Source organism: Strongylocentrotus purpuratus, unplaced genomic scaffold (genome assembly GCF_000002235.5).
Source record: "Strongylocentrotus purpuratus isolate Spur 01 unplaced genomic scaffold, Spur_5.0 spur5_scaffold_15, whole genome shotgun sequence".
Lineage (NCBI taxonomy): Eukaryota > Metazoa > Echinodermata > Echinoidea > Camarodonta > Strongylocentrotidae > Strongylocentrotus > Strongylocentrotus purpuratus.
Window position 1 is genome coordinate 16,658,368 of NW_022145600.1, and position 9,526 is coordinate 16,667,893.

Genomic DNA, 9,526 nt, shown 5'->3' on the forward strand with positions numbered 1-9,526 from the left:
CCCGGTATCTATATCGGAAAACACAAGTGTTTGGAATTTAACAATTCAATTCCACTCTTGGCGTTGAAGTAATTCCGCCTTTGGTGTTAAAATCTAACAGGCATTATTTCAACTTGGTGTTAAAGTTCAATTCTAGTTTTGGTGTTTAAAAATCCAATACCATTTCTTTCAACACCAGTAAAGGGTAAAATTTAATCCTGATTTTGTTTGTTAAAATCAATACCAATGATCGCAATCAATTCAAAGAATCCTGCGATGTCTGTTGGATTTAGTGGTAACAATTTTCTAACTTTTCTGTCTGCAGAAAAAAATTCACACTTAACGGCATGATTGTGCATTTGTTCATTGACTAAAAGGTCACCGTTGGTGTTGAACGGACGTGAACGGTCGTGAAATTAACACCAAGAGTGATGGTTTTTTCCACGCTGGTGTTAGAAAAATAACAGTGTACCCTATAGCTACCTCTTCATTCACACAAATAACTCTCTCTCTCTCTCTCTCTCTCTCTCTCTCTCCCTCTCTCTCTCCTCTCCCCCTCTCCCTTTCTCTCTCTCCCTCTCTCTCTCTCGATCTCGATCTCGATTTTGATCTCTCTCTGTTTCTTTCTCGCTTTCCCTGGACTTGAAAAAGTGTAAAACGAAGTTATGCATGTAGGATGAGGAAGGTCTGACACGAACTCGCTAGATCAATGAGGCTCTGGGGTTTGCGAACCAAAAAGTTGATTTTTTTTTTAAACCGGAAGGAGGCCCTCTTCTTAGCTCTGATATGTCATGTCATTTTTTTTAATTTTTAAATCCTACTTTTTTACCAGCCGCAGGACCATATGATAACAGCTTAGTTATTGAATGCATATTATACAATATATGGCGTATAAATCACAAGATTAAACTTTCATTCTTGTCTCACTTTCCATCAGACCCTCCGCATGGGGAGGTGAAAATAAGCTGGGTGAAAGATAAGGCAATAGTTCAAATAATTGACAGCGCAATGATTGATAGAGGAAAAGGGACAAAAATGGGGACAAGATACATTGGAGCTAAGCAAATAGTAAATAAGTATTTAGACTTGATGATGTAGTACAGGGTGCGATGGAGCACATTCCTGAAGGGGGCATTAACCGGCAGCTAGTGGGAGATGTTGTCAAAGCGGTGGTTGCTGCATTGCTACCAGTGATGCAGTCGATAGCTGCACAGGTGTCTCCCAAGGTTTCGGTGCAGAAGGTGCAGGCATCCCTACAGAAGCATGATGTGCGGCTCGATGAGATGGAGCAGTACTCCAGAAGGGACAACATCGTGCTGCGGGGGGTGCCGGAGAAGGAAGGGGAGAACACCAATGATGTCGTCATCGAGGTGTCCGCGTCTACTGGCATTAAGGTGGTGGGGGCTGACATCAGCACCAGCCATAGGATTGGACGCCCCCAGCCAAACAGGTCAAGGCCAATCGTCGCCAGATTTGTCCGCCGGGATCTGCGGACTGACATCCTCCGCAACAAGAGGAAGTTGAGGGACTCTCAACACAAAGACATTATGGTGTCTGAGCACTTGGCACCTGGCCGTGCCAAGTTACTACACGCCGTCAAGCAGGACGACCAGGTGGAGAGGGTGTGGACAATTGACGGAAAGGTGCACTGTATCCTGAAGGGTGATCCCAGGAAACAAATTATTCATGGACCGGATGACCTTTTCCGTCGGCTAGGATGGTCAGAAGATCGAATGAAACAGTCTGGCCTGTTTACTGAAGTCTCCAGCTAGGAAGTATTCGGCCCTCTCTCAAATCTTTCAAATCTTTCAAATCTTTCAAATCTTTCAAATCTTTCAATGCTCAGCCTTAATGTTAATGGTTTAAAGAGTAAACTTGACATTGGACTTTTGGATTTATACTCTAAAAATTTTGATATAATATGTCTCACTGAAACAAAAACAGATACACCTGATCTTTTAAATACTTACTTGTCCGAATATAAATGTCATAGCATACAAAAGAGCTCGAATAAGCAGCAGTATGGTGGTTTTCATGGTATGTGTATTTTAATGAAAAATTCTATTTTTGAGTGTTCTACACGAATTCAGCCTACTCTCTCAGAATCCGTCATATGGGTGAAGGTCGGGAGTGAGCTTCTAGGCTTTCCGTTTATTCTTGGTGCTATTTATCTCCCATGTGAGGGATCCATTCATTATTCTCATGAAGTGTTCGATGATTTATGTAATGACATCGTTGATATTAAAAGTAAACACAATGCACCATTTTGTTTGTTAGGGGACTTTAATGCCAGAACAGGGATGCTTGATGATTTTTTGGATGAAGATGATTTTGTGGACCAGTCCAGCCTAGGAGCTTGTGATGGTGACTTGGACATGTATGATACAGATATTTTTAATTCTCGTTTTAATAATGATACAGTTGTTAATAATAATGGTAAGAAAGTTATTGAGATGTGCCAAAGTTTTGATTTAAGAATTGTGAATGGTAGAGCAGGTAGTGATCACACTATTGGAAAGTATACCTGTTTTAATAAGAATGGTGGTCGTAGCACTGTTGATTATGCTATTATGTCAAAACGATTATTTCCATTAGTAAAAGATTTTGATGTTGATATTTTTGATAGATGTTTGTCTGATGTACATTGCCCTATTATGCTGACCTTGCAATCTGAAGATATTTTGAACAGTGATTCATTGAGAAATGAAAGTAGGGAAGCACGCACAGGGCCAGACAAGTCAAATTATCTCGCCTTTCAATGGAATAGTAATAGTATGTCAGACTTTAAGCAGCATACTAAAGATTATAGCGAGGTAATGCATAAATTTGTAGATCAACTTGAAGCTGATGTTAATCAAGAAGGTATTGATATTTTTTATTCACATTTGTGCGATATGTTTTTGAGTACGGCAAAGGAAGTTGGAGTGTGTAAATTAAAGCATCATAAAAAAGATGGAAGTAAATCAGGTAACAGTCAGAGTAAGCAAAGTCAACAGCCATGGTTTGATACTGAATGTAGAAATGCTCGGAAGGAATATTTGAATGTTAAAAATAGATGGAAGAGGAAAGTAAAATTGATGAGGAACACTGATGTACCTGTTGATTCAAGTAATTATGATGATGCAGGGAAATCTTATAGGAATTTGTTACGTTGTAAAAAGAGGTTATATTTTCAGGACTTGAATAAATCATTACGTTCATTGCGGACAAAAAATCCTAAGGAATATTGGCAGCTACTGAATGGTAAGAATGAACGTAAGGAGAAAGATATTGGAAATGTTTCATTAAAGGACTTTTTAAATCATTTTAGTCGTTTAAGTTATAAGGAGGTTGATGAGCCAGAACCCCCAATTGTTATGCAAGAGTTATCTCAGGAAAATGTTTGTCTCGATGTTCCGATTACTTTGAAGGAAGTTGACATGATGATTAAGAAGCTTAAAAATACTAAAGCTTGTGGAAGGGACTCTATTAGAAATGAGTTCCTTAAAAGTTGCCCCCTGGAGATTCTTCAGGTTGTAGTTAAGTTCTTTAATGTTGTATTGGATTCTGGTATTGTTCCAACAGAATGGTGTATTGGGATAATTATTCCTATATTTAAGAATAAGGGAGAGAATACAAACCCTGATAATTATAGAGGCATTACTTTATTGAGTTGCTTAGGTAAGCTGTTTACATCAATTTTGAACTATAGGATCACTCAGTTTGTTGAGGATGAGAGTTTGTTAGGGGAAGAGCAAGCTGGCTTCCGGTCCAACTATTCAATCACAGATAATGTATATGTTTTAAAGTCTATTATTGATGTTTATTTAAAGAATTCTAAACGCCTTTATTGTGCATTCATTGACTATAAGAAAGCCTTTGATTTGGTTGACCGTGCAGCATTGTGGGTTAAAATGTTTAGAATGGGAGTAAAAGGCAAGATTTTTAACGTTATAAGGAACATGTACAGGTGTGCTAAATCATGTGTTGCTAACGAGGGAGGTATGTCCAGTTTATTTACATGCAATATTGGAGTGCGTCAAGGTGAAAACCTCTCACCTCTCTTGTTTGCTATTTATTTGAACGATTTCCAACAATCTATAGAAAACTCGTACAAGGGCTTGGAATTTTTGAATACTATTATTAAAAATAAATTGCCTTTTGATGGTATTGAAATATATAAGGAGTTATTTTCTTTGTTATATGCTGATGACACAATTATTCTAGCAGAAACTCCTGAAGAGTTGCAAAAAGCCCTAAACGCAGTGAAAGATTATTGTGACACTTGGCACTTAACTGTTAATGCCAGCAAAACGAAAATTGTTGTTTTTTCACGTGGGAAAGTTAGAAGAATTCCAGAATTTGTTTATGATGGTGGTGTACTGGAAGTTGTTTATGACTTTGTATATTTAGGAGTGACGTTTAATTATAATGGTAACTTTAAAAAAGCAATTGCTAAACAGGTCACACAAGCTCGAAAGGCAATGTATAGTATGTTAGTAAAGGCAAAAAGGTTGCATTTATCTGTTGATACACAATGTCATTTATTTGATCACTTAGTTTTGCCAATTCTATTATATGGTGCTGAGGTCTGGGGCTATGAGTGTATAGATCAACTTGAAGTTTTCCAAAGAAAATTTTTAAGAACGATATTGTTTGTAAATAAGTGCACACCTGACTGCATGGTTTATGGTGAAACTGGACGTGGTAAAATACTCGATAAAATTAAGTGTAGGATGATTGGATATTGGGTTAGATTAGTTAAAGGAAAGCAATCAAAGTATTCATTAGTTCTTTTTAAGTTTTTGTTGCAGTTGCAAAGTGAAGGACAAAGTTTAGTTAATATAAAGTCACAATGGGTCGAGTTTCTTGCAGACAGTTTTGATTATGCAGGACTTGGGTACGTCTGGCGAGCTCAAGGAGAAGGATATAGTGCTGCCTGGATTATGAATACTATGAAAACCAGGCTTTCTGACATGTCTATTCAGGAATGGAGCGCAGCTACCTGGTCAAATCGTATTTGCACGAACTATAGGATGTTTAAGAATGAGTTGGTTTATGAAAAATACCTGCAGATATTATGTCAGAAGGAAGCAATAACTTTAAGTAAATTTAGATGCAGAACACATAGATTACCAGTTAATAAAGGTAGATTTGATGCAAATGTAGTAGATGATTTGCAATGCCCACTCTGTACACCAACAGATATTGGTGATGAATTTCATTATATTTTTGTATGTCCATTCTTTCAAAATGAAAGAAAAATGTATATACCAAATAACTTGTGTGGTAGTAGCTTAAGACCAAGTGCGTTGCACATGGATAAGGTTTTTAATACAGCTCACGCTTGCCAGCTAAAGAAATTAGCAAAATTTGTTAGAATCATTATGTCATATTTTTCAAAAGATTCAAGGGTAGATGGTAATACTGCAAATGATAGCTCACAAATAAGCAATGTTGATAGGCACACTCGTAGCGGTAGGAGGGTGAATTGCCCAGTTCGCCTTGATTTGTAAATATGTTTATTTGTTCATATTATCACATGTTTATCATTGTTCATATTATCACATGTTTATTATTGTTCATATTATCAAATGTTTATCATTGTTCATATTATCACATGTTTGTCTTTGTTTATACTATCTTATTATGTTTATCAATTTCATGTTATCACATGTTTATCATTGTTATACTATTGTTATATTGATACTATGTTGTAAATATGTTTGTACTCTCATACCCCGAGAGGGGGTCGATAGAGTCAATAAAATCTTACAATCTTACAATAAATAAATTAATAAATTCAACAAAGTGGGGAGCAGGAAAGTAGGAAGACAAAAGAGTCGAGGTTTCAGAAGAGAGGGGATTTAGGAGAGGACTGCATTTATAGGCCTACTGATACAGTTATATGAAAAGGAGAATATAAAGAGAGAGTGTTGAATCATGGTAGAGGCAGTATAAAATACACCCATCTTTGATCGTACTGTAATGTATTATTCTTTATCGCAAAATCTTTATTTTCACATTTCAACATCTCTTCTGTACATGCAAGCTGACTTTCTTTTTTCTTTCTCTATATGCATGGTGTCTTTCATTCCGAATTATTTCTTTCTTTCTTTTTTTCTGAATTATTTCTTAATATCCTTAATTATCCTTCCTTTAATTCTTTCCCCGATTCTTTCCCCGATTCTTTATTTCCTTTCAGACTTTCTTTCTTCTTTCTGTGTCTTTCAAATTTGTTTGTTAATTTTTTGTTTGTTTTTGTAATTCTATATTCCACCTTCTTCTGTATTATTATGTCCCTTAATTGTTCCATATAATTGTAGAATACGTATTTTACAGTTCTGCCCAGGGAGATGTAAACGCTATTAACGCTAGCACGCGCACTGCATGCAATACGCAGGATTTTTCAATTATTTTTTGTTTCTTAAACTTCACCATTAACTTCTCTAAAAAATTATGGAATACTTAAAAAAGAGTGAGTCCAGTATACAAAAAGCTATTGTACGGTTCTTTCTCAGAACGAAACGGTTCCCTATCAGGAAGTAATACCTCCCTTGATGAACAGTAAAATATAATACAATATTATAAATATGCTAAATTACACTCAGTACACACTGGCGTACCTACGGGGGGGGCAGGGGGGCAGAGTGCCCCCCCTGACGGGCTCCAGGGGAAAAAAAGAAAAAGGGGAAAGAAAAGAAAAAAAGGAAAGGAAAGAAAAAGAAAAAAAGAAAAGGGAAGAAAAAAAGGAAAGAAAGAGAAAAAAGGAAAAAAAGGAAAAGGAAAGAAAAAAGGAAGAAGAAGAGAAAAGGAAGAAAAAGGGAAAAGAAAAGGAAAGGAAAAAAATGGGGAAATTAAAAAAAAAAGACCATGGCCGTACGCACCAGGGGGGGGGGGGCAGTTGACCCCAGATATTTTGAAAACGTACAGTTTTTTCCTGAAAATGTAGTGTAGGCCTATACCAAATCCTTCAATTCTACTTTTGAAAATGCAAAAGTACCCTCATGACCAGTTCGGTCGCTCGAACTCCCTTCACTCCTTTTGCTTTTGAGATTCTCCGAAAACTTTTAACGCATCTTTCCCCCTCCCCCACCAGAAAAATATTCCTTATACGGCCCTGAAAAATTTAGACAAATGAAAATAGGAAAATATAAGTTATATAACAAATTCGAAACTCTTCGCTGGCGCGAACTGCTTGCTAGCCTATTTTGTATTAAATGTTTTCACTTGCTCGTCCCCCTGAAAAAAGAAAAGGATTAGCATTGCCTAGAGTACAATTGTGCCTGCCCCGACGGGCCCCGACCTGCAACCATGGCAACAATAACACACAGTGTATGAACCAAATGTTACTGAAAGAGAGTAATTCATTTTTCTCGCTCGCTACACTCGCTCGCGAATAAAATGAATAGATATTGCTTTGGAAACAATTGTGCCCACCCTTGACCTGCAACAATATCATTAAAAATGGAAGAGTTTTTACGCCCTCTCGCCAAAAAGGAATTGAATCGCGTTAAACACGATTGCGTCCATTCTGACCTGCACCAATAAAAACTAGTTTATTTATTAATTTCTATTAAAAGAGAATTTTTTTTTTGCTTGCTCGCTATGCTCGCTCGCCAAAATGGAATTGACACCGCTAACGTGCCCGCCCCAACCTGCAACAACCAGTTAATGATTACGTACCAAACGTTATTCAAAGAAGTTTTGGTGTGCTCGTGCTCGCCAAAACGGAATTAACATCACCTTAGACATGATTGTGTAAGCCCTGCCCTGCAACAACAAAAATCTGAAATTTATGAACCAATTATCATGACAAAAATTTTGCTCGCTCGCTACGCTCGCTCGCCAAAATAGAAATGACATGGAACAATGAACCAAAGTTTATGTACCATATTTTCCCTATAAAAGAGAAGTGATTTTTTTGCTCGCTCGCTACGCTCGCTCGCCAAAATAGAAATAACACCGCTTTTAATAATCACGTCCCTGACATGGAACAATGAACCCAAGTTTATGTACCATATTTTCCCTATAAAATTAGAGAAGTGATTTTTTTTGCTCGCTCGCTACGCTCGCTCGCCAAAATAGAAATAACACCGCTTTTAATAATCACGTCCCTGACATGGAAATATGAACCAAAGTTTATGTACCATATTTTCCCTACAAAAGAGAAGTGATTTTTTTGCTCGCTCGCCAAAATAGAAATAACACCGCTTTTAATAATCACGTCCCTGACATGGAACAATGAACGAGAAGTGATTTTTTTCGCTCGCTCGCTACGCTCGCTCGCCAAAATAGAAATAACACCGCTTTTAATAATCACGTTCCTGACATGGAACAATGAACCTAAGTTTTATGTACCATATTTTCCCTATAAACGAGAAGTGATTTTTTTTTCGCTCGCGAGCTCGTGGAATTATGTGCCCACCACTAACCTGCTACAATATCATTAAAAAGAGAAATGTAGGCGGTTGCCTGCCCGCCAAAATGGGATTGACATTGCCTTAAAACAAGATTGTGCCCGCCCCCGACCTGCAACAATGAAACAAATTTTATATAGCAATTCATTGAGAGAAAGATGTATTTAGGCTCGCTAGCTAAAATGGGTATGAAATCACCCTAAACACAATATTGTTCCCGCGCCCTGCATGGGACAATTGAACCAAGTTTAAGTGGCAATTATTAAAAAAGGAGTGATTTTTTTCTTGCTCGCTACGCTCGTTTGCAAAAAAATGAAATTATCGTCGCTAACAAGTGAATGTTCCCACCCCAACTTGCAACAATACCAGTTTATATACCAAACGTTACTTAAAGATTTTTTTTTGCTCGCTCGCTCGCCAGAAGTGAAAATTAGCATCGCCTTTTTTGTTTGTTTCGGTCGCTTGCCCCCCCTGACGGAGTACCCCAGGTACGCCACTGTAGTACATTAAAAATATAATAACATAATGTAATAAGAAAATAAAAAAAGAACAGTAAAACATAATACAATATTATAAATATGTTAAATTACACTCAGTACATTAAAAATATAATAACATAATGTAATAAGAAAATAAAATAAGAATAGTAAAACATTATACAATATTATAATATGCTAAATTACACTCAGTACATTAAAAATATAATAACAATCATAATGTAATAAAATAAAATAAGAACAGTAAAACATAATACGATATTATAAATATGTTAAATTACACTCAGTACATTAAAAATATAATAACATAATGTATTAAGAAAATAAAATAAGAAAAAGTAACAACAATGATAAAAGGTATGATAAGATTACTGAATATAGAAGCTTGTGTAGGTGCTATCTTATATACATATTTATGTATGGTGTGTATGTGATATAACAAATAATCTGCACGTACTGTTAAGAAACACTAACAAAGCCCATGAATGTTTTGCTTACGATATTATTTTACGATACTATCTTAAAAGATAGATAAATATAAAACGAAATAAATGTATTTTTTAAAAAAATCCAAAATTGAGAGATATAACACGTGCCGTAAAGTAATTTGGCGACAATAGTCAAATCACTGACTAATCGCCAATAACTCAA